The 27,660-nt window shown below is 35.8% G+C and overlaps 1 long non-coding RNA gene across 1 annotated transcript; it reads left to right on the top strand.

Moving 5' to 3' along the window:
- The first annotated feature begins 5,781 nt into the window (after positions 1-5,781).
- Positions 5,782-23,220, top strand: LOC127492778 (uncharacterized). The gene is made up of 3 exons (XR_007922535.2): positions 5,782-5,937; positions 11,348-11,510; positions 18,622-23,220. It is a non-coding gene; the product is annotated as an uncharacterized lncRNA (long non-coding RNA).
- Positions 23,221-27,660: the final 4,440 nt, after the last annotated feature.

Below are 27,660 nucleotides of genomic sequence, written 5' to 3'. Positions count from 1 at the left end.
ATAACTATGTGGTATCTGTTAGGAATGGCCCCTGGATGAAGAATGCCAGCCTGGAATGTTCCCACCTTTTTTATGATTTTGTTAATGGCTCTCAAATCCTGTAGTAGCCTATATTTTCCCTGTTTCTTTGGTATCACAAAAGTGGGTGTGTTGTGAGGGCTAGTGGAGGGCTCTATGTGTCCCTTTTCCAATTGTTCCTGTACCAATTCTCTAAGGATGCCAAGTTTGGGTTGTAATATTGGCCACTGCACTACCCAGATGTTTGCTGTTTTTCCCATTCAATGGGGATTGGGTCTGGCTTTTGTATGAGGTAAGCAGTGCCCCTAGAATTGGGGGTAGATCTTACTTGTAGGCTCCCCATTAAAGTTGTTGGCTCATGGAGATTTGTGATCCCTAGTAAGGACCGCTTGCATTTGTGAGAGCACATCTCTCCCCGCTAAGGTCATGGAAACCTCAGCAATTAGTGGAAAGATGGTTCCCATATCTCCATTGTCATCTTGCCACATTACAGGCATGATGACCTGATCAGCCAATTTTAATCCTCCAACGCCTTGGAGGATAGCCCTGGTGCTATATTCCCATGTTGCATTTTTCTTGCATTCCTAGCTTTTAAGACACTGGCATCTGCCCCCATATCAATTAAACCCACAAAGGCAATGTCATCTAAATATAGGGTCAATTTTGGCCTCACATTGAATATAGGTGGTGGGACCCCCTCTTACTTCCTGGGCTGAGAGCCACCCGCTGGGAGTTTAAAGGCTTGGTTTTACAATCTTTTGCCCAATGAACGCCTTTTTTACACAATACCAGAAGTTAAGAATTATTAGTATTTGTCTTTCAGGCTGACTTGGAGGTAACTGGAGCACAGAAACAAGATTTTTTAAAAGTACTGTTGTAATGTAAGAGTGTTAATTGTTAAAACAGGAGTCACTGTGCACTTAACTTTCCATGCAGGACTTCTGTCCTCAGTGAGTTGTATTATGAAAATTAACTGTAAAATTTGTTCTCAAACAGTTTGTGTGTGTGTGTGTGTACAAATTGTTGAAATCTTTGCTTAGTATAGAGTTGGTCTTCTGTGTATAAAGTTAATTGAATGAATCTTAATGGAGAATGGGACTGGAAATGGGAGAGGGTGGTGGGGTGAGAAGTGGGGAAGGGAGAAATGGTGGTGGGGTGAGAGTAGGGAAGGGAGGGCAGATATGGTGGGAAGAATCACTATATTCCTAGAGTTGTTCTTATGAAATTTGTACTCATTAAATAAAAGCTTTCTTTGGGGAAAAAAAGTACTAATGTAACTCATAATTAGAGACTTGCAAACTTGCCTGCAATAGTGATAGAATTTCTCATCTTTCACTTCTCAGATTGGTAAAAATATTAAACTGTAGGAGAACATGGTCTGAGAATGAATTAGTGAATGAATAGTTATTCAAATACATTTCTAAGAGAATGTAATTAGGACCTCTAACAAAAGTGCAATGATTTGGACTTCTGACTCAGCAAGCTCATTTCTATAGATTTAGGACAGAGATACATCATAAACAACTTAAAAATATATTTTTGCAGAATGATTCATGTAACATTATTTGTAACTAAAAAGGAAAACAGTAGGCCATAAATAAGAGTGAGATATGAGTGTACAGCCACACAGTGAAGATTTTGCAGATGTAAAACATGATGAAGAGCTCTATCACTGGATACACAGTGCTTCCCAGGTTATATTTTCAAATTAAGCAAAGTAGAATATCTACAACAAGCCATTCCTGTTTAATGAAAAATGTGACAAAAGTACAAATGTGATTGTTCTTCTGCAAAATGAGCACTAGAAAATATAAACCAAATCACAGTATCAATTAGTATGAAGACTGAATGGCAGCAAATTTGAAAAGATAGGTGAAGATAGCATTCTGAGTTCTCTGTTTTCACTTTTAGAGCCATATTATTAGTTTACACTTTAGTTCATATTAAAATATTTACATTTTATTTATAGTATATATTTACATACTAATTTATATATTTACATGTACAAAAGCCAACATACGAATTTAAAAAATGTCTTGACTTGGGGGCTGGCATGGTGGCACAGTGGGTTAAGCAGCCACTTGAAATGCTGGCATCCCATAACATAATGCCAGTTTGAGACCTGGCTGCTCCATTTCAAATGAAACTTCCTTAGGGCCAGTTGTTAGGTATTTCTGTTAGGCCATCACAAACCACACCAAACACCAGAGTAAGGGAAAGGGTTTATTGGGGAAAACCCAGCAGACTGGAGGGGAGGGATGAAGAAGGATAAGAGAGAGAAAGAGAGTATGAGAGAGAGAGAGAGAGAGAGAGAGAGAGGAGAGGAGCTAGTGAGGAGAGAAGAGAGAGCAGAGAGAAGAGAGACGAGAGGAGCCAAGAGAGCAGGAGAGAAGAGCCAAGAGAGCCACGTGTTCAGGAACAGGTCCTTTAAAAACTTTTCCAGAGGGCGGGCAGGGAAGCAGGAGCAGCAAATCCCATTAGGATGGGGGTGGAGCTTGGCCCAGGTAGTTGGGCCATGTGGCTACCTGGCTTTCAGCAATGGCGGCGGGGGCTACAGCCTAGGATGGTGTCAGGGTGTAGATCACACCATGGATAAAACTGTGCCAGTTTCCTAACACCAGTGCTGTGACTTAGCAGGTAAAGCCACAGCCTGCAGTGCTGGCATCCCATATGTGCACTGATTCAAGTCCCAGCTGAACCACTTCCAATCCAGCTCTCTACTGGAAAGCAGTAGAAGATGGTCCAAGTCCTTGAGCCCCTACACCTTTGTGGGAGCCCCAGAAGCTCCTGGCTCCTGGTTTCAGATTGGCATAGCTCCAGCCTTTGTGACTATCTGGGGAGTGAACCAATGTATGGAAGACAGATCTCTCTCTCTCTCTGCCTCTGCTTCTGCCTCTGTTACCTACCTTTAAAATAAATAAATAAATCTTCAAAAAAAAAAAAAATGCAGCTTCCTTCTAATGAGTCTAGGAATCATTGTAAAATGGTCCTAGCATTTGTGCCCTTGCCACTGATGTGGGAGAAAGTATAAAGTTCTAGGCTCCTGCCTTCAGACTAGCTCAGACCAGGTTTTTGCAGCCAACTGGGGGAATCAACCAGCAAATGGAAGATCTCTGTCTGTTTGTCTCTTCCTTTCTCTCTGTAGCTCTGACTTATTTATTTTTGAAAATTAAAATTGTATTTTATTTAAAGGATGCAGCACAGTGCCCAGGAGCCCTCAGTACATCTTAGGAATAATAACTTTTAAAATTAATACTTGTACTGTTCCTCTTGTTACTATTTCATTTTTAAAGCATTTTCTCCAACTTTAATTATTTCTTTTTTCTATTAGTTTGGATTTGGTTTGCTGTTGTTTTTCTAGATCCTGGAGATGCATTGATAGCTCATTTATTTAGTATCTTTCCAATTTCTTGATGTAGGCCCCAATTTCTATAAACTTTCTTCTTAACACTGATTTTGCTGTATCCAATAAGTTTTGACATTTTGTGTTGTCAACTTCATTTGTTTCCAGAATTTTTTTTTTATTTCTCTTTTGATTTCTTCCACGTTCCACTGTTCATTCAGGAGCATGTTGTTTAGTCTCCATGTGTTTGCATATGTTCTAGAGATTCCTAAATTGTTGATTTCCAGCTTTATTCCTCTGTGGTCCACCATGATGCATAGTATGATTTTGACTTTTTTGAATTTGATGAGACTTACGGCCTATTATGTGGTCAATCCTTCAGAAAATTCCATGCACTGGTGAGAATGTATTCTGCAACTGTAAGTTGAAAAGTTCTGTAGATATCTGTTAGCTCTATTTGGTCTATAGTGTTTATTAACTCTGCTGTTTCCTTCATGATTTTCTGTCTGGTTGATCTGCCCATAGCTGAAAGTGGGGTACTGAAGTCATTCATTACTACTGTATTAGAATCTATGTCTCCCTTTAAATCCCTTAACATTTCTTTTAAATAGCCAGGTAACCTGTAATTAGGTGTATATAATTTTATGATAGTATATGCACATATATGGAGCATTGTGTGCATGTATGTGCGCGTAGCATAATATCTCTGCAGTTTCATAGCATTGCTTACCAAGAGTCTTACAAGCAGATATCCCAAGAAGAATGAATAAACTGATTTTTGAGGCTTTGACTTTTAATTACAGTTCTTGCAACTGGAAGCTTTGTCTGCTCTTTCTGTGGAACAGAGCATAGTTTTCCTTTGTTTCTCAAAGTTGTGTGAATGTCCTTCATATTTTTGAGCAGTAAAAAAAAATGACTACTCTACAGTTTGTTTGTTTGTTTGGCATTCAAATTGCTGAGAAACAGGAGGTGGTGAATTTTATAAAACAATTATGAAAAATAGCCCTTAAGTTTGTCACAAAATTTTCCTTGTAATATCTGTTAGCACAATTATCTAAATTAAGCAATTTAGAGTATTGAATAAAATTTTCATCCCTTTCTTTAATGCTATATATTCCTGATTCATCCTGTTTATAAACAGCAGATATTTTCCATTTTGATGTTTTTTAGAATAGTTTCATTTATATGCAGAAATGGTTTTGGCTTAGAGTATTATTACCCAATCTGTTTTTAATATTTTAAAATGGTTTGAATAGACTTTTTTATTGCCTATGTTTCAAACAATATCTGCCCTTTGCATACTTGAGAGAATGGCCATTATAACTATGTGCTTGAGGGGAAGGGTGAATTTGCACCTCTTTTTACTTAAGAAATTTTAAAAAAAATAAAATGTGCTATCTAATTTTCTAACAGAAATATCTTTGGTATTTTATTGATGATTCTCACTTACATTGCTTTGTGATCAGGGAGTGATTTGTTTCTATTTCATAAAATATGCTGATGTTCTCTGTCATCCAATATAAAATCATGTGTAAATGCTGAGGGACTTTTGAAAAAGCAACATGTTCTCTGTTAACAGTGTGTAAATCCAGTACATATCTTTAAATCTATCTTGCTGATAATGCTGTTTAATTCTTCTATGTCTCCACTATTTGACAAACCAATCCCTTTCCTCTTTCTTCCATTAAAGAAATAATCATTATTCTACAAATAATGAATTTCCTCCTTGCCCATGTTGTATAACCTAACCATACACTTACCTATCTATAATAAAGAACTAGCTTTGGCAAAGTCCCTTTCTATACAGATTGGTGAAAGTTACTAGGTTTTTCAATTGATGAGAATGATTGAGAATTGCAAATTACAAGTTACCAGGAATAATAAATTATTACTCACTTATGTTTTATTTTCTTCATAGGATAATTTTTTAACTCTAATCAAGTTGTGGACTTTATATCTGCTTTGTTTCTGTTGTTTATTTCTATGTCATTTGTTATTTTGAAAGAACATTGATAACTTTTATTTAGTGGTACACAACAATCTATACTTTCAGAATACTGTTAGATATAGTAAATGTCAATGTAAACAATAATTTTATTGATAAAAATAATTTTACAAATTATTATTTTTGCATTATAATGTTTACCTTTTAACATTTTCTTATCTTTGTTATGTTGCCTAGAATCACCAGTAAAATATTGAATAAAATCTCCAGTAAGTAGAATTGTAGTTTTGATATTAATTTTTATTAGAATTAAAATGGTCCTATATTTTGATATTAAATAACAGGATTACTACAGGAAAAATATTTTGTTTGTATATATTGTTTTTAGCATGAAAAGAATAACATTCTGTTAATATCCATAAGTATATTAACAGTTTTATTAATATTGCATTATTCATACTTTTCAGGTTTAAAATCTACTTGGTTAGAATACATGCTTTGATTTATCTACAAATTGATCAAATGTACACATATTTTAAGCAACATGATTATTATACGTATATTTTTTGAGATATTGCTATCAACACTATAAAAGATATGAGTGATATCGCCTTTCTATTTACAGAAAATGGTAAGATATGGCATATTGTTTCCCTTAATACTTGGGATAATGTATTTTAAAACTGTATATAGTTGGTGCTTCTTTGGTGCTCCAACTTAAGAGTGCTGGCTAGATTTCTTTGTGGAAAAATTGAAATTATACTTACGTGTGCTTATAGTTTGCTTGGTCATTTAGGTTTTTTTACATAGTTTTTCAAACAGAAGCATCATATATGCTTTAATTTGAATATTAGAATTATGATATATCAGCAGACCATGTCTTCTTCTCCCGCCATACATGAAAGTCAGAGGATGATTTTGAAAAAGTCATTGCCTGTTTGGGAAACACTTACACTTTGAAAAAAAGACACCAGAAAGAGATATTGGAAGAGTTATTTCAGCCAGTTTCTAGATGTGGTACTGTGGCAATGCATTACAGAGAATGCCTGAATTGTAATATATGAAAAGATACATTGAAAGACAGAGTTACAGAAAGAGGTAGGGACAAAGAGAGAGGTCTTCCATCTGCTGGTTCACTCCCCAGATGGCCACAACAGCCAGAGCTGCACCCATCAGAAGCCAGGAGCCAGGTGCTTCTTCCAGGTCTCCCATGCAGTTGCAGGAAGCCAAGGACTTGGGCCATCTTTTGCTTTCCCAGGCCATAGCAGAGAGCTGGATTGGAAGAGGATCAGATGGGACTAGTCCCGGCAACCATATGGGATGCCAGTGCTTCAGGCCAGGGCTTTAACCCACTGTGCCAGAGTGCCGGCCCCCAGGTGAGAAAACATTTTCTCCGTAGCTCTTATTCATTAACTTTAGGACTACATGGTTCAGTCCTGAAGCCTCCAGGACTTCTTTCTAGATCTAATACATAATGGAAGCATTTATTTATTCCGTTTCTGGATTTTCAAGATGTACCAATATTTTTATTTTCTACTAAAAGTTGATTTTCTTTTTTGTTTCTGTTCATAGTAAAAGAAAATTTGTCTGTGTTGCCATTACATAGTTCATAACATTATTAATCAAAATAAATAAATCTCATTTTTTTAAAGCTGGTATACTTTTACAAGATGGCAAATAGTTTGTTCTTTACTTAGCAATTAATCTATTCAAGATAGCAGATGATGCATTAAATAACACAACTAAGTTTTACTAATCTAATACTTATTGATTGTTCAATATGTTACTCAGTATATTTTTATCAAAAAGAAGAAAGACAATACCTATATGTTATCATTCTTCAAAAATTTTATTTTTACTATATTAAAAATAGCCTTTTTAAAAACTTCAACAAACCATATTAAATACTGTTAATCATTCTAAATGTATCAAATCTCAGAGTAGAGACTGTGAGGTTTGAGGTATATATCTCAACTAAAAGTGCTTAAAATAACAGACCCAGAATTTCATCAAAATATGTATTAGAAAATAATTTTAAAAGTTTAAATAGTTTAGGAAGGGGCCGGTGCTCTGGGACAGCAGGTAAAGCCACAGCCTGCACTGCTGGCATCCCATATGGCCACCGGTTCAAGTCCTTTCTGCTTCACTTTGGATCCAGTTTCCTGCTAACGTCCCTTGGAAAGCAGCAGGAGATGGCCCAAGTCCCTGGGCTCCGACACTCATGTGGGTTACCTGGTAGAAGCTCCTGGCTCTTGGCTTTGGTCTGGCCGTGCCCTGGTCATTGCAGCCATTTGGAGAGTGAACCAACAAATAAATGGAAGATCTCTCTCTCTGTCTTTTCTTCTCACCCTCTGTAACTCTGCCTTTCAAATAAATCAAAATAAGTCTTTAAAAAATAAATTAGTAAGAGTTTAAGTATTTATTTTTCATTATGGAAATTCCTTAAAAAGTTACTGAACAAAACATTTTTGAAGCAAAATATAATCACTATATCACATATTTTAATTTTCTAGAGAGATAATTCAGTAGCATATCTCATCTCTCCAACCTCATATTGATGAGTTGTTATGTATTTCAGCATTTGTCACCATTAACTGGTGTAAAAATATGGAGCATTCATCTGAAAAAATGTTTTATTTTCTAGTTCATAATGTTAAAATGTACAAAAGCTAGTAAATACCTAAAATAATCTTTATAGGATGGTTGTTTGAGTGAAAATGGATGATACCATGTTTAAACTGAAGACTTAAATATTTCATTTAATTATAGAATATTTTTGATCACAAGTCACTGACATTAAGTAATAAAAACTAGAAATAAACTTTAGTAATGTTAATCTTCTGCTATAAAATTTATATTTACTAGCTATAAAACCAAATTAAAATAGCATATACTTCCATATTGCAATGTTTAATTTATGAGAATATAGGAGTATAATTATTTTAGAAAAATATTCATCTAAATATCCAATCTGAGCAGCAACTTGTAAACTGTCCAATTACATCGAAATTACCCTCTGTTTATGTAAATAGGAAGATAAACAAGTCTGCTATTCACTCTCCTAGTTATTCATTAAGTACTGACAATGGAGATTAATGTACTTTTTCTCATTGAATTTAAATGTCCACTTCTATATCCTGAAGGGTGATTATGTTGTTCAGATTTCAAGGAATCTCTTGCCATAGAAAATATTTACTGAAGTTTGATTCATAAACATTATATTTTCTAATTTTTAACAACTCTTTGAGATGGGTAGTGATTGATTCAAACAATCTGTATCTGCATCTATTTATCTGTACAAAGAGTTGAGCTTAAAAAATAAAGGTCTCATCCTCTTGGATCTTATATTCTATTCATTAAAGAGGGAGAGAGAGTCAGAAAGCTAGAAATAGCAAATATATTAAACACAAAATTTTATCTAGAATAAATGTTATTATTAAAAGCAGGGAAAAGGAATAGAAAGTCTGTGGTTAGGAGGAGGTCATATTTTACACTGAAAAGTCAGAGTAGGTGCCACTTAAAAGATGAGATTTGAATAAAAATCTAAAGTAGATGAAGACTTCAGAAATAAAGGTATCTTAGGGAGAACGTCCCAGCAGGAGGAAACAACTGGGTGAAATCCCTTGAAGAATGTCTGGCATGTTTCATAAAGCATGGAGGATATATGTAGCCTAGTAGGGAGAGGTGCTGGGTTGACTTTTAGATGATGAAGAGAGAATTATATGAAAAGGTATCAGATCCCAAAATATTTTCGGTATTTGTAAGGATGTAAGTTTTCACTATGAGTGAGATTAAAAAGTCTTTCATGTGATTTTAACAGAGTGAAATACCCTAACAGTGAAATACTGGCTCCACATGGAGATGATAGACAGAAACAGGGAGGTGAGGCTACTGTAGTAACACATTTGAGGGAAAATGATAGCTTGGAGCCACGGCCTGATGATTGAAAGGGAAGATGAGGTGGTTGGGTTGTTGAGGAGACCTAATGGGATTTTTCTGCATTATGAAGGTCAGATGAAAGAGAAGCAGAGATGCAGAGTTCAATTATGTGTGGGGAAGGAAGGGTTTAGCATTCACTGGGATGAGGAAGACCACAGTGAGGATATCAGAAGTCCAACACTGGATGTATAAATTTGAAATACTTATTAGGAAATCAGATGTAGAGAAAGAGTAAGCAGCTGCATATGGAAGTCAGGATTTCAGTGGGAGATCAAGATGCAGATATGAATTTGAGAGTGGTCTATAAATGGATGGAGTTTAATTTCAGTACAAGACTGGAGGAGAGCAGCAGAGACTACACTTGTACAGAAAAGAGAACGGGGCCGGCATGGTAGGGTAGCAGGTAAGGCCACCACCTTCATTGCTGCATCCCGTATGGGTGCTAGTTCACTCCCAGTTGCTCCATTTCCCATCCAGCTCTCTGTTACTGGCCTGGGAAAGCAGCAGAAGATGGCCCAGGTACTTGAACCCCTTCAACTGATGTAGAAGACCCAGAAGAACCTCCTGGCTCCAGGCTTCAGCCTGGTCCAGCCCTCAATGTTGTGGCTATGTAGAGAGTGAATCAGCAGGTGGAAGATTTCTCTCTCTCTCTCTTTTCCGCTCTCTGTGTAGCTCTTTCAAATATTTTAAAAAACAAAAAAGAAAAGAGAACCTTACACAGTCAAATGTTTTAAAGACAGGAACCAGTAGAGGGAGAAATGTAGTATTCAAATGCTAGCAAATAAAATATTTTAATAGGGAGAAACTGGTCAAAGGATTTATTAAATAAAAATTTTACTGACTTGTGGTATAGAGGCTAAATTGTGGCATAAAGACTCAATAAAAGTGAGAGAGTTGGGAAGACAACAACTACAGAGAGCTCATCCAAGTAGGAAAGACAAATATTGAATCAGAAGATTTTACTAAGGTGGAAGGAATATAATGTATGCTTGTTGATGGTAAAATTCATTCCAGTGGAGAGAGAAAAAAAGCATAAAAGTATGATAATGTAAGAAAGGAGAAATCTGAATTAATCACTTTAAAAATGGAGGAAGGGATGGATAGAGTGAGGAAGGGAAGTGTGACCAAGGGAGGCCGTTGTGCTGTGCAAAGAGAAGAAACCTCATAAAGGTGCACAGAGCAGGGGACAGAGAACAAAAGCACAGGCACGATGAGTGAGATTATTTGTGTTGGAGGGAATTTACCGAAATTTTCTGTGGATATTTTTCCTTTTCCTTACAAAGTAGGAATAGCAAAAATGAGTCAATGATAGGAGAGGGAGTAAGAGATGGGATGGGCTGCAGGTGGAAGGGTGGCTATGGGGGGAAAATCTGCTATAATGCAGAAGTTGTACTTTAAAAATTTATATTTATTAAATAAAAAAATTTCTAAAAAAAAGGAATCTGGAAGGGGAAAAAAGTGTTAGATGTCTGAGGATAGAAATAAAATAAATTGCTGCTAAAGTGTTGAATGTTTTAGACACAACAAAGGAAATAATAGAGATGATGACCTCTGTAACGTGAGACCAGTCATAGTTATTCCTGTGCTGTAGCATGTTGAACATTGCCCAGCTGCTAATGACAAAATCAAGACATGCTCCAAGTGTGAATGTGAATGTGAAATAGTGGTTAACTTATCCCTGTACCCTACCTTCCAAATTTTGTTTTGGATTTCCCAGAATTTCTTTTGGATCCCAGGAAGTAGAATGTTGCCAGTTTTGAAGCAAATCATTTTTCATTCCCTCATGGAAAGGCACTACCCTTAGAGGTGGGTTTAGGTGACAGCAATTCTATCAGCTGCCACCAAACCAAAGAAAACCTGTATTTTTGACTTCAGAGAAATTTATCACCATAAGGAGACATGAAAATGCACAATATGGGGACTGTTGAATCATCACACCTGCCTGCTTGTGTCATCAGATTCTGGTATTGATAGAAAAATGTAGTTATAATTAAATTTATGACTTTTGAAAGACTAAGCCAATGATTTCATTGAGGATTCTTCTTTTAATGCCTCCTGATAATACAGTATAGGGAATTACAAAATTATTTCATTTCCTCTAGGTTCCCATTACAGATATCCTTTAAGAAAACACTGTATATATTCCTCCTCTCTGGAAAAAGGCATGGGATTCAATATGGAGATAACTGTGTTGCAAAGTATAATTTTACAGAGATACAACAAAAACAAAAGCAAGAAGAGGATCATGTATTGGACATGCACAAGGCAAATTTCCTTGTATTCTTATGTTAGGAAAAATGAGCCTGTGTCAAAATATGTTCATTTTTATATTAGAATTTCAAGAGAAGGTGGTTTTAATTATATGAGGGAGATTAGAATGTTTCATTTGAGACGGAATCATGAAAGAGGAAAGTCTCTGTTCCACTTGTGTACATATCTACCCTGGAAGACGTCTCCATGGACTACCTCTTATTTGTTAAAGTCTTCAGCTATGTTACCTTCATATTAACGTATGACTTACGGTGAATGATGCTCTCCTTTAAGAAAAGCAATGTTCAAAACATTTTTCCAAAAAACACATTAGTCATTGCAAATAAAGTACAGAGAGTTGTCAGTATGACTTGAAAGCATCAAAGACTATGTGTTACAGGAGGGAATTTAATTACTAGGCCCCAACAAAAGACAAGGAGCTGATACTTGATGGTGAAAATTTAAAGTAATTTTCCTCATTTAACTAGAGTCGCAACATGACATGTTAATCAAAAATAATCTAGGTAGGCCTATAAACTGAAATTTTAAAAATCTTTGTTGTTTGTAATACACTCTAGAACAAATGTAGTAATATAATAATCTTAGTTTGCTTCCCAGCTCTTGAACAGCTATACTTCATTTTAAAAATATAATTTGTAAGATATTCAGTGACATTTATTTAAAGTATAAAGCTTCTTTTTTTAATATTTTCTACTTTTGGAACTTTTTTTTTTCATAAAATGAGAAATGCAAACTGCAACTTGAATAGAATCTGATCATTAGCTGATTTTGCTGAAAATCAATTACCAAAACAATAGTTTTTGTAATTATATTTTGTTTCCATAATGATGGTTATTAAACTGACTCACCCAGAATGAAAACCTGGCAAAATAATTCAAGATGACCTCACTCTGACAGCAGTAGCTCCAGCAACAGGGTTATTTCATGACAACAGGGTGCACTTTTCACTGTGTGTCCTTTAAGGATAGCACAGGGCAAGGAGCCTGGAAAATTAGGGTAATCAAGGATTTGAAACTTTTGTATTTTTCCTAGTGTGAAACAATGCAAACAATTAAAGCTGCATTTAAATCAAAAGTATAAAATCATCCCATAGAAAATAGGTCTTGTTAATATTATTTTAAATATAAAATAGGAAGATATTCATTTGCAGTAGCTTTGTTACAGCGAAGTGTATGTTTGTGATGACTTGTATGCACTTCTGCCCATTGTATAATTTCCTGTGCAGTTGCATTCTGTTCCCGCAAGTTAGACAGGTGGATAGCAGAGGGCACCATGTAAATGTATAATAACAAAAAAGCTTTGTAAAATCAGTTCACTTCAACAGTACTAAAACCATAAGAGATTGCCCTGATGGAATTCATTTTCCAGTCTTCCCTACCATTAAAGTGTACTAAATTATCCCATTGGGGTATGAAAGAATCTTTATCCCTTCCTAACAAGCTCATAGCATCTGCTTTTGATCACAAGATTTTCTTCTTAAAAAAGTCTTTCTTCTCAGGCCCTTATCCTATTTTCCCAAATATCAACTTATTTCTTTCTTACACCTCCAGTTCAGTGTTAACCCTACTTTAAAGTCATTTTAATCCATGAAATCTTTTACCCAAGTTAAAAACACATGCTGCCTGCTCTGAAAACGAGTTACTTTTTTCACATTTGCAGCCTTACTAACTTTTAATCTTTTATGAAAGTTATGTGTATATATGTCTACTTTTCAATAAGAAATATAAGGTAAGGATGGAGATCTTATCTGCAATATCATGATAGTAGATAGTAGATAGACTTGATTCTTGTGTAACATTCAGTGTTGATTTAACCGTTTGGAGTATTCATACTATAAAGGTATAACAAACACTTGATGGCATTACTGATTCTTCACTACCACTGACATATCTGTATGCGAAACCTGGACAGGGAGGGCAATCCAAGTAACTGGCTAGGTAAATTTTCCAGACCTCAAACCAACTTGCATGGTAAACAAGGAGAGTGAACCTTCTCAACTTCTCAATTCTTTTTAAATTTTAGGTACCAATGCCAATGAATAAACAGGGAAATCTCTCTCTAGAAATAGATAATCATATCCACAACTTAAATAGTGATTTACAAGCAATGCTAGATTCTCAAATTACAGTAGCTCTAATATAAACATTCAAGGTAACTTCTTAACTTTTTACGACTCCACTAAATTGTTTTTATCCTTATAGTTTCCTTAAATGTTCCCTAGAGCTTTCTTGAAGAAGTAAGTGAAAAGTCATTCCAGCCATATATTCTGGTCACTTCATCTGCCTTTATTATCATAGTGTTAGGAGGAGGGTAATGAGCAGAGCACAATAACAAATTCAAAATTTGCTTGCATCTTAGCTCTAGTATTTAATAATTAACATCTCTACACTTACTGAGTTACCTCATTTCTTTGACCAAAAGAATACAAATAATCCCATGATTATCTCTACATATTTTCTGTCCCTTTTTTTACAAGCTCAGAGACACAAATATACTCAATTTTCAATATTTCTGATTAAATATATTTATTTTAATTGATTTATTTTCTTCCCCATAAAGTGGATTCTTGTTTCTGAACACTGAACCATCTGGATGATAAGTAACTGATGCCTATGATGTTCGTGGTAATAGTTCTGTGGGCAGACATTCTGCAGAGCAGTCAAGATGCTGCCTGAGATGCCCACATCCCATATCCCAGTGTCTGAGTTCAAGTTCTGACTCCACTGCCATCCAGCTTCCTCTATTGTATGCCCTATGAGGCAGTGGTGATGGCCCAAGTTCCCGAGCCTCTGCCACTCCTGGGGGAGACCCACATGGATTCTTTTACTCCCAGCTTTGGCCTAGTCAGCTCTAGCTGTTGTGGGCTCTTGGGGTGTGAAGGAACAGATGGAAGCTTTCTACCTGCCTGTCTCTGTCTCTCTATACTCCTCTACATTCAAATAAAGAGGGAAAAATGTTTGTGGAAAATAGAAATAAAAGACGAGTATATTAAAAAAGTTAATTGCTATGAATATTTATAAATATTTATATGTTTATATTTGTACATCTTACCAAATTAATGAGACTGAATATATAGACAAAAATACCTAGATTCTATATAAAAATTTGCACAATTTGCAGTAACATATCTAAGACATCAAACCACAGATTCTATAGCAATCAGCAAAAAACAAACCCTATTTAATCAATGACAGAGATACCCTAATCTTTTCCCCCACTTCCAACATAAGACCAACAGAAAAAAGCCAAATATTCTCCCTTAATAAATAATTAGGCTTTCATTCTTCTAAGTATAACTATGTAAACACATCAGTCTTCACCCTGAATTGTACTTTTATTTGCTAGACTTTTTGTAAAATTTTATGTATTGCATACATCAGATATTTTATCATTTTATGACTTTTGATTTCTTACTAGGATCTATCACTTAACTAGGAGATGTTAGTAAATATTGACAAAGTAATAAAGTATTACTTGTCTTATTAGTATTTATTTTGTGATATATTGTTAAGTATAATACTATCCTAATAAAAATTAACATGTGTGATAGCACTGGTTTATACAATAATTTTTAAATAATTTAATTTTTTAATTAGAACTTATCTGTTCCATTGACTTCCTCAAAGTAGGTGATTTACAAATTCTTAGCTATGTGATATATGAATTAAATATTTTTAGTACATTTGAATATTAACTAATCCACTTCTTATCAGATAGAATAATCAATACGATCAAGGATACCTTCAATTTTAATTTCAATTCTAACACTTTAAAAATTTCAATGTTCACTCTAGTGTTTAAGCCATTGTTGAATTCCAAGGACTGAGTTCCATCTTGTAGAACCTGGGTTTCCTCCCTGCTTCTTTCTCCTGACTCAGGCTTCCTGCTGATGCAGACCACAGGAGCCAGCAGTGTGGCTGAAGTAATGGAATTCTTGCCACCATAGTGTGAAAACCAGATTGAGTTCCTGGTTCCTAGCTCCAGCACCAGCCCAGCCCTGGCCACTGGGAGCATTTGCGTAGTGAACCAGCAGATTGGAGCTCTTTTTATCTGTTTATTTGCCTGACAAATAAGATTAAATAAATAAAACTTTTTAAAAACTAATTAGCCAGTATGCACAAAACTTTGTACATGGAAACTTTGTACACAAAACTTTGTATATAGAAATTGTTATGCTTATTATAAAATCCTTCTGACTCTTTCCTTAAGGTGGCTTTGAATTCAATATTTTTATCGCCTTATAATTAAAATCTTCATAAGGATAGTTTTGTGGGGGATTTTGTCTACTATAATTCTCTTCGATTTTGTACATCTTCAAGTGTCTACCAAAGATAGAAACTACAAGAAAGACTAAATTAAAATAAGGTTTCCACTTGATGTTTATTGAGAGTACCACAGTCTTTAAACTTTCAACTTTTGTTTAAATGTTTCCTTTCATTTTGTGTTTCTAAATAGCTTCTGTTTTAATAATAGTATATTAGAAGTTTAAAATAAGTTTCTTAAAATGTCATAATTTTTGGGGTGATTTCAAGAATCTAATCTGTAGTTTAGAAAGGCTGCTTTTATTGATAAGACATATGATAGCTATTGTGATAATAATAGTGATTAGTAGCGTCAATGGAAGATAACCTAAAAGTGCTTTTTATTCTCTTGGAATAGACTCAGTTTAAAGAAATCACCTTATATTGCAACATTCATAATGCTTAGGCATTTGTTTTCTTATTTTTCCCAAAATCCTTCAATACATTGCAATCACTTATTTTGTAGAAAGAGGATTGCCCTTGAAGGCAAAACTAAACCATCATTTGCTTTGTATCAGCATTTCCTTAATTCTCCTTCAAGAGACCTTTTTTTCTTATTTCATGATAAAGCAGGAAAGTAGAACGAGCCCAAGGGTATTATTTAATTACATGCTTTCTCAGCTAGAAATCAAATAGGTCACTTCTGTGTGACTGAAACTTTAGTGATAAATGAAAAAGGCATCAAAATATTACTAGAATAATGATAGTCAAAATGTGATCCTGATATCATTTCACTTGAGGTCATTTTCTAGGTCTTCTCCACTAGTGACCAACAGGGGAGTCCTTTGGCTTGACTTCCTTGTTAAAACATGGACACTATTTTTTCCTATTAATTCCATAACACCTTCCTAATTCATAGAGTTGGATCCTTAGTGGTGGTGTCAGTACAGAATCTTATACCCACAAAAAAGCTGCAAAAATCTGAGCCTAGACATTCAATATCCATTTCTCAGGATTTGGAATTCGGATTTTCTGATTGACCTCAAAGAGATTACCATCCAACATGGGATGGCTTCTTCAAAACAGCTGATTCTGAAACATGAGTGTTATATAACAATTTCCCCTTACTACTTGAACAAAATTGTGGGGTTACAGAAAATAAGTAAATACAGTTTGAAAACTCTAAATGTAAATAGCTTGAGTTCCTGCTATACTTCTCTTTTGTATTTTTTAAAAGATGTATTTATTTATTAGAAAGATAGAGTTACAGAGAGGCAGAGACAGATAGAAAGAGAGAGATCTTCCATCTGCTGGTTTACTCCCCAAATGGAGCTGGGCCAAAGGAAGCCAGGAGCCAGGAGATTCTTCTGGGTCTCCCAAGTAGGTGCAGGGGCCCAAGGACTTGAACCATCTTCTGCTGCTTTCCGAGGAACATTAGCAGAGAGCTTGATTGGAAGTGGAGCAGCTGGGACTTGAACCAGAACCCCCATATGTCATGCTGGTACCGCAGGTGGCAGCTTTACCTGGTATGCCACAGTGCTGGCCCCTCTATTTTCCATTCTAGTGGGTTTCTTTAGCCTGGCATTGCTAATTTTAGTACTCACAATAAAGTGTTCAAAACTAAAAAGTTCATTTCTGTTTCCTACAAATGCTACTATAGATTAATGTCACATACACCAGCATATCCTTAGACAGAGATATCTGCCCTTGCATATTAGATTATTTACATTTCTCTCATTCCAGGTCACGAAGCAGATTATCCTAAAATGCACTGAGCTCACAAGCTCATCAAGGATAACTGCCAAAACTTGTGAAGGTGAATTAACTCCATGTAAAGGATTGTGAATTTTAGGAAAGCAACTTCTGTGATCTTACAAATAGTCAATTAGCCTCCATGGTGTGTTTTTCCCTTAAATTTCTACTTGTACCTCAATAGTTTTTAATCTAGGTGATACTACTCTCTTTCACCCATTGCATAGAATGTCTAGGTCATCTTCAGAGAAAGGAAAAATACATTAGCAACTATGCCAACCCAAGATACTCATTCTACACAGCCTTGGTGGTCAAGATTTGTGCTCCAACAGCCACAGTAACAGCTTACAGCATTTTTACCTGTTCTTTCATGAGTAGAAAGTTTCCTATTTTGGAATAATGAGTGCTCAGATAGGAAACATGCACTTTGCTATACAACTGAGAAAACCAAGTCAAAACCTTAGCCTATTCTAAGGAGATGAGTGGAGAGTAGAACCTAGGCCTCCTGTACAATTAGACAGCCTTCCCACCTCATTTTCATTCACTGAGAAGGAGGAGGCGGCTGCATATTGCTTTAATATGATGAATTGGGGTCTGCTGCAGTGCTAAAGGTTCCTGTACTCCCATGGATCCATCGCTGTACAATAATTGTTGTTAGAAGAGAGGCATTTGGGCCAGCGCCGTGGCTCAATAGGCTAATCCTCCGCCTGCAGCCCGGGAACACCGGGTTCTAGTCCCGGTCGGGGTGCCGGATTCTGTCTTAGTTGCTCCTCTTCCAGTCCAGCTCTCTGCTGTGGCCCGGGAGTGCAGTGGAGGATGGCCCAGGTCCTTGGGCCCTGCACCCACATGGGAGACCAGGAGAAGCACCTGGCTTCTGGCTTCAGATCAGTGTGGTGTGCCGGCCACGGCGGCCACTGGGGGGTGAACCAAGGGAAAAGGAAGACCTTTCTCTCTGTCTTTCTCTCTCTCACTGTCCACTCTGCCTGTCAAAAAAAAAAAAAAAAAAAAGAAGAAGAGAGGCATTTGGCCTAGCAGTTATGTCTGTTCTTGGGGTGCCTAAATTCCCTGTAAGAGTGCCTGGGTTCAAGTCCCAGCTTCCCTCTTGATTCTAGGTGCTACTGTGTACCCTGTGAAGAAGCAGCTGATGGCTCAAGGAGTTGAATCCCTGCTGATCACATGGGAGACCTATATCGAGTGTGTAGCTCCTGGTTCCAGCCTGGCCCCCAGCCCAAGACATTTGGTGAGTTTACCAATGGATAGGCAATCTCTCCCTCTTTCCCTCTCTCCCTTCTCTCTCTCTGTTTCTCCAAAATAAACATAAATATTTTCCCCAAAAGCTGTTATTAGAATTCAGTGCTGAGATAATGAACTCTAGGTACCAACTGATAATTCTTTGTGCTTGAATCATAGTATTTATCTGCTTTCAGTTTAGAAAATTTAAGCATTCCTCTTTAAGCTGATATGTGAAACATGAATACATATCCAGAAAAATGACATTTCTGAGAAACAATAACATACGCATACTTAGAACTGAAGTGACAGATTTACCTCTAGACTATCTTAGAGTATGGTTGTACAAGCCCAGATATTTGAAAAATAAAGAGAATCGAAAAGTAAACATAAGAATGGAAGAAAGGATTCGATAGAGAATCATGGGATATTGGCTTGATTTACAGCATACAAAGGTTTTTGTAATTACAGGTTTCTGCACAGTTTTACACAATACATGAGGCACATGCACACATTCATAAACACATGACATCATGTGTAGGCACCCTTGTTTGGTGATATACTTGATTTTTTTCCTTTTTTATCTATTATTTATTCACTTAGATTTCATGATCAATATGGAAACTTTGGTAAAAATACATGGAGAGTCATTTTCTAGATAGTAAACAAACTATGATGTATTGATTAGATCAAATTACAGGGCAAGCTGAGTTCCAAGGGGAAATAAATAGAAGTGAGAAAGCATTTGAATGCATATTTAATTAATCAATCTAACAGTATGACATGAAAGCAGTCATTCTGGGCTCCTTAAAATCAGATGTGAGGCTATTAATTTTGAAGATAATGGATTCTCCTTTACTCCTGATTCCAGCTTGTTTATGATGATTCATTTGCATAATACTGATTCCTTTTTCTGAAATAATATTTTATCATTTGTGGTTCGCACTGTCTTTCTACTAGATCTGGTCCTCTTAACCTGGCATTATAGTGTTTTCAGATTCACAACCCAAATTTTTCTTTGGGTTTTACTTTTCATTAAATACATGAATCATCACCATAGGGTAAAAAGTTCTATCTATATATTTTTTCATAGATTGCATTTGCTTTCTTACTTCAGAGCCTTTTTGCACAGTCTTTAAACTCTAACTCTCTAGGGAGCAACTTTCTTATGTCTTAGCTCCCCAGCTGGCCAGTATAACCTGATCCACTCTAAATGTGTATTTTTTAAAATCTTCATTTTTACTTATCTTCTCTTGGTGCTTCACCTCCACTCCCACTGAGAACTTCAAATCACAGAAATGTGTTCTTCTCTGTAACTCCTAGCATTTCTCTCTGTCTGTCTGTCTGTCTGTCTCTCTTTCTCTCTCGGATAAATTTGCCATGTCTTGTCCTCTGCCACTTTTTATGCTCGTTATTTTTATTCTTGTCTTGACATGAAGGCAAAAAATCTGCTTTATACTTGTTTGTGTCCCATGCTGTATGCTCAGAACTGTGGACTGATTTAGTTGATGTGTATAGTTCAAAACACAATAATACAACTTGGATTTCTAAAGGTAGCAGATGTGGAGACTATAAAATAGAATGTAGAATAAAATGTAGAATGAGGGTATAACTCTAAGCATCACAATAAAGTAAAATTTGAATGTTTTACAGAAAAGAAAGCCAGCAAACAAGCAAGAAAATTTAGCACATGTTATGCAGGGGTATATGGAAAGAGAAAAATGTCCAAGAAGTATTATTTATAAATGAAAAAAAAACACCTTACAGAAACTCAATTGTTTTGCACAATTTTATGTACAGTATTGTGTAATACAGTGTGACAAAAACTTTCGGAGAAAGAACAACATGATTTCTTTAAGATTCTTGTGGTTCTGCATATTCTGTTCTTATATTGAAAAATATAAGTTATACTCCCTTGGAAGTATAAAACAGGATACAAAGGGCTTTCCCTGAACCAATAATTGAGATGAAATTCAAACAATAGAGAATCAAAGCCAGATGAAAATTGACAATGAAATTTTGGACCTATGCCATCAACTGTAGATCAGTAGCTATAATATGTGACAGGATAAATACTCTTTGCCTAAAAGAAGTATGCCTTAGACAAAATTTCCCAAACAGTCATGGAATTTCAAGACCAAAACAGGCTGATAAAGCAAAACAGCTCAATTTGAGTACTAGTGAATGAAAGATCATTGACCCATATTATTGCTAAGAATTGAGTGGTAACTGTCCTTTGACTATCAGCCAGCACATGTAAGGCTAACTAAATGGGCATTCTAACAAATTGACAGCCTTTTGAGCGCAGTGGAAAACATGACTCACAAGTTCAGGTGTCAACATCTGTTTTTCTTTTTTCGGTCTGTTTTGGTTTCTGTCAGATGTCATAGGTGAGGTGGTGTCTGTGTCTCAGAGATAAAGGGAAATGAACCCAAGCAGAGGTGAGAGAGGACACCTGAGAGGTGATGGCATTTGGGCCCTTTGAAACCCTGTCTGTGCTGCCTATGGGATTCTTCCCATTGCCAGCTGGAGCAAATTGAAACTGCACAAACTGTCAGGAAGAGCTTTGTGATATGCGCTTGCACGGAGTTCCTACTGCTAAAGATGAGCAAATATGCCCTGTGATCTGAGAACCTCAATCTCTCAATCACTCAATTTCAGTCCAGCATTTGTGAGTTTCCATATGTATTTATGCAAAATAAGGAGTGAACACTTACCCCAATATATCCCTGCGGTATCAACATGCTTTATAAGTTGTAAACTTTCTCTGGCGTCATTGACTTTGACAATGGAGCTCCTGAAATACCTGAATTGTGCTCAATTTTTTGTTTTTTCATGCAGACATTATTCAGCATTCAGAGAGGCGTATGATATTTTGCACATGTGATAAAATTGGATGACACTAAGAATTGAGACTATATGAATGTTATAGATAACACTAAATTGAGAAGTATAAAAACATAATTGGGTTTTAAGAATCAACTCAAATCATTCAAAAATTTTAAAATTGGATATTATATATTCCAAAGAGATTTGAAATGAAAAATACTAAAGCCTTATTTTGGAGATAATGAAAAGGAATTACATTGAAGAAGATGTCAAATATTAGTATTAACAAGCTGTTTAGTTTTCTGCATTAAACACAAATCATACAGGTGTGGCGTAGTGAGTATTGCCTCCACCTGAGGCACTGACATCCTATATGGGGGCCAGTTCATGTCCTGGCTGCTCCACTTCCAATCCAGCTCCCTGTTAATGCACCTGGGAAAGCAGCAAAAGATGGCTCAAGTACTTGGGGAGTGTACTAGCAGATGGAAGTCTATCTCTCCCTCTCTCTTTCTCACTCTCTGTAAATCTTTCAAATAAATAATTAAATAAATACTAAAAAATTAAACATACAAATAAACAAAAGATGCCCCCAACTTATCTGAATACAAAATAAAAAAAAAATAATGATTCTGGTATGTGTTCCCAAAGATTGCAAAGTCAGCATAGCCTTATTTATATGACTTAATATGCAAGAACTATATTGAAAGCAAAAGGAGACATGTAATTGCAAGTAATGAAGCAGGCAAATGATAGAGCCAAACCTGCACACTTCCTAGTCAGTTTTGGTTGGTTTTGTTTTTCCTTAATGTTGGATGAATGTCCAATGATACAAATACACATGTGAGGAGTGTTTACATACTTTACCAGAAGCAGCAGGTTCTACTGATACTCATGAAACTGGATAAATGATGAGTGTTTGTTGTAGGAATTACCTCTAAAGAAAAAAAAAAAAAACTGGAGTCAGACTCACTAGAAACTCATACACTGAAAATGGTGGATATTTCAGACTTAGGAAAACTTTTACATTGGGAAGTTGTAATGGACTGCGCAGAGCCAACATTTTGACGCAATGGGTTAAGCCAACTCTTGCGACACCACATCCTATATCAGAGTGCCCGTCTGAGGCCTGGCACTTCAACTTCTAATTCAGCTCCCTGCTAATGCACCTGGAAGAGCAGCAGAAAATGACTCAAATACCTGGGTACCTGCGACCCACATGAGAGATGCAGATGGGAGTTCCTAGCTCTAGGTTTCAGATTTGCAAAACTTCACTGCTGTGTCCAACTGAGGAATGAACCAGAAGACAGAAGAGTCAGAAAAACTTTTGAATCACTAAAAACAATTCTGAGTCTCTTTAAAATGTATTATTTTTTGACAGAACATTGGTCAAGGTCAACTTGTATAAGAATCTCTTATTCAATCACACCACGTTCCTCTACTGGTCCATTATGGAGATTTTTAATTGCTTACATTGGAAAAATATAGAAGCATGAAAAATATAGAAATGTGAACCCTCAACTTGAGGGAAAAAATAAATTTCCATTTTTAGTAATAATGAATTTCAGAGAAAAATTTTCATTTACTAGCATTCATTTTATAATACAAAGTTTTTCAAAAATCAAACCAGCAGTATAGAAACTTTATAACCAAGATAATATTATTGCCATTATATTGTAGTTTATAAGTACTATTGTTATTACTATTTCCATGTTAGATCATGCATATTATAAGATTTCTGTGTAGTAATTAATATTCATTATAAAATTAAAACAATGCATAATTAATATTTAAAGTATAATCGCATAACTTAGAGGTGGCATACTTCATCATATATGTATAAATAGATGTTTGCTAAACAAATGAGTTAATTTATCATTTCATTTATAATTAACCATATATTTTAAAATGTATTACTCAATTTCAATAGCCTCCACCAGATTAGGCATCTATTTCAGAAGTGTATATATTTATTAAAGTTCCTTGCATCTTTCAAATAAAGACAGATAATTATTTGGGGAAAAATGGAGTAGAGCTCATAATAAGTCTTTTTATAATACAATCAATGCGGTTTGAAAAGTGGATACAGTTAGCCTACTTATTTGTGATAGATTTTGGAAAACTGAGAACAATACTTAGTTACACAAGAGAATAGTTAATTTAGAACAAAAGGTATTAATAACATAAAGTGTTCTGAAGATAGTTGCAATGGAAATGAGTAGGGTATTTTATCCCAAACAGGCAAATGTTTATCAAGCAAAATGACAGACTGTTTCATAAATCAATCATGGTCGTGTCCCCAGAACCTGTAAGAGTACCCGGTATATGGCAGGCACTTAGTAGATAGTTGTTAAATTAATAAATTGATTAATATACGCCTTTTATTCCTTTTCTGAGTTACAAGATCAAATATCTTTATTTGTTGCAGCTTAGTCCTGCAAAGCCACACTGTCCAGGAATAGCAGGGTGGCAATGCCCTATCCTACAAAAAGACACCTGGGACAGACTTCTATGTAAAAGTCCGTTTAATAACAGCCATGTACGCTTTTTAAAGAGCAGGGAGAAGGGGCGTAACTAACTCTGAGGAACGCTAACTGATAGGACAGAACCGACACAGGCGCCAATATGCCTCTCCAATCAGCTTGAAAGTCACCTAGCTCTCCAGATGGGCCTAATGGACCTGGGCCACATCCCTGGAGCAGTTTACCTGATTGGCAGAAGGTGGGGGTGGGGAGAAATGTACCTGGGGCTCTGCCACCTGCCAGCAGTCCCACTGAGTGCATGGGCTAGAGAGGCAGCCTCACAGAATCGCCCTCAACTTGTGCCCAGTTTTCACTTAACAGAGTGTTAATGTTTTTTTTTTGCCCATTGAAATGGTAAAAATGAAGAGAAAGAAAAAAAAGTGAGGTCACACTTCTAGTATGGATTACTGAGGAGGAAAAAAAAAGGAAAATCACCATACAAATGTAAATACTTTACATGACAATTTATTTTAGAAATATCCATTAAAATGTTTGGATAAAAATTCTGTATATATTTATAAAAAAGGATTTTACACACTTTCTAACCAGGTCTTTAATAGTCAACATTTTTACTCCTTATAGTCTCTTATGAAATTGATGCAAATCATGCTAAAATGTTTATCCTCATGTGAACAAACAGCATCTTTCTAGTGTGTGTTTGTCGCTACTACCAGTTATGCTATAGTTCGTGAAGATTAAAATAATCCAAAGGAGCCGGCGCCGTGGCTCACTAGGTTAATCCTCCTGCAGCGTCGGCATCCCATAGGGGGCGCCATTTCTAGTCCTGGTTGCTCCTCTTCCAGTCCAGCTCTCTGCTGTGGTCTGGGAAGGCAGTGGAGGATGGCCCAAGTGCGTGGGCCCCTGCACCTGCATGGGAGACCAGGAAGAAGCACCTGGCTCCTGGCTTTGGATCGGCGCAGCAGCGGAGTGAACCAGTGGAAGGAAGATCTTTCCCTCTGTCTCTCTCTCTCACTGTAACTCTACCTGTCAAATAAATAAATAAAATCTTAAAACAAACAAACAAACAAACAAACAAACAAAAAACACCAAGGAACCAATCAGGATTGGAATGTGGAAAAAGTATTAGGACTGGGATTTTTCTGAGGGGTACCTTGGATACAGAGAAGTAATTTTGACTGCATAGAATGCAGCAAATAGAAAGTCTGCCACCAGGGATGGATCTTGTGGTGCAGCAGGTTAAGCTGCTACTTCAGCAATGCCTGCATCCCTTATCAGATTGAGGGTTCACATTCTGACTACACTACTTGCCATCCAGCTCTCTGTTAATGTGCCTTGGAGGCAAACTAATGGTGGTGCAAGTACTTGGTTTGCTGTCATCCACATGGATTGCTAGAGAGAGTTCCTGGCTCTTGGCTTCAGACCGTCCTGGCCCAGTTCTGGATTTTGTGGCTATTTGAGAATGAACCAGTAGATGGGAGATTAATCTTTCTTCCCCCCACTCTCTGTGTCACTCTGTCTTTTAAATAAATAAATCTATTAAAAAACAAAATCAGCCACCATCATGGAAGGGTGGAGGCTCATGTTCAGGACTTCAATGCTCAAGTGAGATACAAGAATCTATGTTAGCTACTTTTAAACTTATTTACTATACTGTATAAATAATTTCCTTTACAAAGAAAGAGATAAGATGAATTAATAAATATATAATTAGGCTATGTGATTACTTTTTTTTTTTTTTTTTGGTCTCATGGGAAAGTACAAAGTTTGAGAATCCTGTAGACACTCAACAACTATGTAACAATTTACCAGCTATGTGGAGTACTGTTGAAATGGTTGAATGAAAGCTTTTAGAAAGTAAAGGAATATTTCATGGAAATATCTGGGTGATGAAGAGTTTTCAGGCAGAAAGAATAGAAATTAGAAGCTCCCAGTGTGACTGAAGTGCAATGAGAGAAAGGGAATCTTGTGGCAGAGGATAAGGGGGCCTGGACATATCCCAGCAGGGACTTTGGCTTTCATTGTAACATGGGTAGAGAATTGAGAATGTTAAAGCAGAGTGAAGCAGTTTATTTTATTCTTTAATAAACACATGCTGATTATTATTTTGAGAACATAAGAGTTAAGCTTGGGTAATAGAGAGACAAATAATGAGGCTCTTGGAATAATTTAAATGGAGACAATGATGGCTGTGAAGATAGTAAGAAGACCTCAATTTTGGTTAATACTTCAAAGGTAGGCTAGAAAGATTTGTTAAAGAGTTGTATAAGAGGAACCTGTTTAATAGACCAAGACAGAATGCAACAGAGATGGGTTTTTCCTCAAAGGTAAACAGGCATGTTCATTCCAGATCAAGGAAAAACTATGCTTACTGGGCAGTCACAACAAATGTCCACAACAGTCACCAAGAATGTGGTCCAGACATAATAGAAGAGTATGCCCGCGTGGCACAAGCCTGGGGACAGATCCTTAGTGCAAACCATTCGATAATGATGCCAGAATTTTACACACTTTCCTAAATTTCTCTTGCAATTATTTGTGTTGTTTCTACTATATGTTACAGGGCTAAGTCGATAAATTTTGGCCAATTTGTCCTTTTTGTTGGTTAAAGATTTAAGAGTCTAGGAAACACTGGTGAAATGTATGGATTGTATATCATATGTCATTTGCCATTTTAAAAAAACAAGGAATATTAATGAATAGATCACTGTTTTATCTTACCATCTATGTAATTGATGCTAGAAATTGATCCCTATGCAACAAAAATTGAAAATATGTTTTTATCCGTGAGTACAGAAATCCATAACATTTTTCTCATTATACAAAAGAAAAATAAATAACAGAGTATTTTTTCCTTTTTAAGTGTTCTAGCCCAGGCAGCTCAGTGTTTCAATTAATATCTAATCTGAGAGATTAAAATGAATGTAATAAATAGGAACTGACTTTTCCAAACAATGAACATTAATGTATAAACAGAAATAATAATGCTTTCCAACACACATACATGTGGCTTTTTAGAATACTTTATTAACTAGAATGAACAAAAAGTTATTTTCTAACTATGTAGAGCCAAAGAATTTTAAATGAAATATAGTTGAAAAATATTTTATTTCTGTCAATTGGGAATATTAGTGAATTAAGTTGTCAAAGCAATTATTAAGATTGTTATACTATGGTAGTTTTAATGACCTCTAATCACATTAACATTTACTGTATACGGGTGAAATGGTCATTTCTCCATTTAAATATTGTTTATAGTCATTGTCTTTATTTCCACTAATCTAGGCTCTTTTTGCTTTTACTTGTTAAGCTTCTTATTTGGTGAAGTATTAAGCCTTTAAACTGCAGTATAATTTTAAAATATGCCGGCTCAAAAACAAAAAAGAAAAAGGAAAGTAAGTGGGTAGAAAGGAGAGAGAGAGGGAGGGAGGAAAAGGGAGGATATATGTTCTTAGAATTGTATCTACAAATCCCATTGAATCTTTTAAAAATTCATTCTAATAAAAAATAATTATTCATCTACGTTTAGTGCTTCAAATGTTATTTCAGAATTTGACTACTACCAATAATTTTGCTTCTAAAACTCAGTAATAAGTGAAAGCAACACTGGGAGTA

The sequence above is a fragment of the Oryctolagus cuniculus genome, chromosome 14 (assembly GCF_964237555.1).
Source record: "Oryctolagus cuniculus chromosome 14, mOryCun1.1, whole genome shotgun sequence".
NCBI lineage: Eukaryota > Metazoa > Chordata > Mammalia > Lagomorpha > Leporidae > Oryctolagus > Oryctolagus cuniculus.
Note: the sequence above shows the minus strand (reverse complement) of the source record. Positions and strands in the feature narration are given on the sequence as shown.